The sequence below is a fragment of the Sinocyclocheilus anshuiensis genome, unplaced genomic scaffold, assembly GCF_001515605.1.
Source record: "Sinocyclocheilus anshuiensis isolate Anshui unplaced genomic scaffold, SAMN03320099.WGS_v1.1 scaffold524, whole genome shotgun sequence".
NCBI classification, from domain to species: Eukaryota; Metazoa; Chordata; class Actinopteri; order Cypriniformes; family Cyprinidae; genus Sinocyclocheilus; species Sinocyclocheilus anshuiensis.
Window position 1 is genome coordinate 393,469 of NW_015555703.1, and position 1,440 is coordinate 394,908.

General features: G+C 38.3%; 1 protein-coding gene across 1 annotated transcript in view; it reads left to right on the forward strand.

Annotated features, from left to right (window-relative positions):
• Positions 1-1,440, forward strand: part of LOC107671695 (SH3-containing GRB2-like protein 3-interacting protein 1) — a 34,247-nt gene that overhangs the window by 26,506 nt on the left and 6,301 nt on the right. The window lies entirely within an intron of this gene.

The following is a 1,440-nucleotide window of genomic DNA, read 5'->3' on the forward strand; positions in this document are numbered from 1 at the left end:
ACTTCAGGACAAATGCAATACGTGGACTTTTTTCACTGGGTTCTTGCAGAAGGCAGAGTTTCCTTTCTTACTATTGCACATTCTCGCTCTCTCTGCCCCAAACCAAACACACCTAGTAACATTACAATCTAATGATACCAGGGTTCACATATGGAACACACCTGTCAGCAGTTTTCTTTTAGTTGTTTTGACAGATTCTAAACAATCCGATTTAACTAACATGAACTCTCTCCCGAGCAATGCTACAGATAACACTTTAATGCTTTAATAATGAGATTCAGTTTATTAACATTAGTTATTGCATTAAGTATCATGAACTAACAGGAAACAACATTGCCTAAATCAGCCTTTTTAATCTAGTTTAATGTCAATTTCTGCATATACACTACTGTAAAAAACTGTCATTTCTTTTTTTAAGAAATTAATACTTTTATTTAGCAAAGATCCACTAAATTATGACATTTATAATGTTACAAAAGATTTCTATTTCAAATAAATGCTGTTCTTTTGAGCTTTCTGTTCATCAAAGAATCCAGAAAAATGTGTCATGTTGAGCTGTACTGTACAACACTGATAATAATCATAAATGTTTCTTAAACATCAAATCAGCATATTAGAATGATTTTTGAAGGATCATGTGACACTGAAGACTGAGTAATGATGCTGACAATTCGGCTCTGATCACAGGAATGTGGATGTTTGGGCATGAAGGAGTGAAATTTAGAGCAGAGAATGTAAATTTCGTAAACTCGGAAAGAAATGGGGAAGTGCAGTTGAGCAGTTTCGGCGAGAATGATTCTGATTTCATTACATTCGATATAAATGACGATTGATAATGAATAATGTATTGACAGTAACAAGGTCGCACCAGCGGAGGCACACGCAGCCTATCTGTGTGTGAGAGAGAAATCACAACAAATGAGCACAACAGCATAGACAAAGACACTCGTAAAACATACTGCGATAAAATTGAGTTTTTACATTTATAACATATGATATAGCTTAGTTAAGCAACATGAGACGACCAAGAGAGCGCTGTTTCCCGAATATCAGCACTAGAGGTCTGCTACCCGAGCCCGACGGGTCCCGAAATACTTTCGGGTCGGGTCTGGTTCGGGTTAATGTTTAATGAAGTGCTTGGGGTTCGGGTCGGGCTCAGGTTTATAGCTAAACTAAAACGATATGCAGTAGGCTACGCTGCTTTCATAGACGCATGCACACACATTATTGCACACGACAACACAGCACGGAAACTTTTATTAGTAAAATAGCTTTGACAGGCTACTGACTCGCAACGTGAGGGGGTAAAATCGCTGTTTTTGAAGTAACTAAAAGCCTCATTGCTTGTAGAGAGAGACGCGCAGATGCAGGTTCACACGCAACTTTCATCTCTCTCTCTCTCTCTCTCTCTCTCTCTCTCTCTCTCTCGCTCTCTTTCTA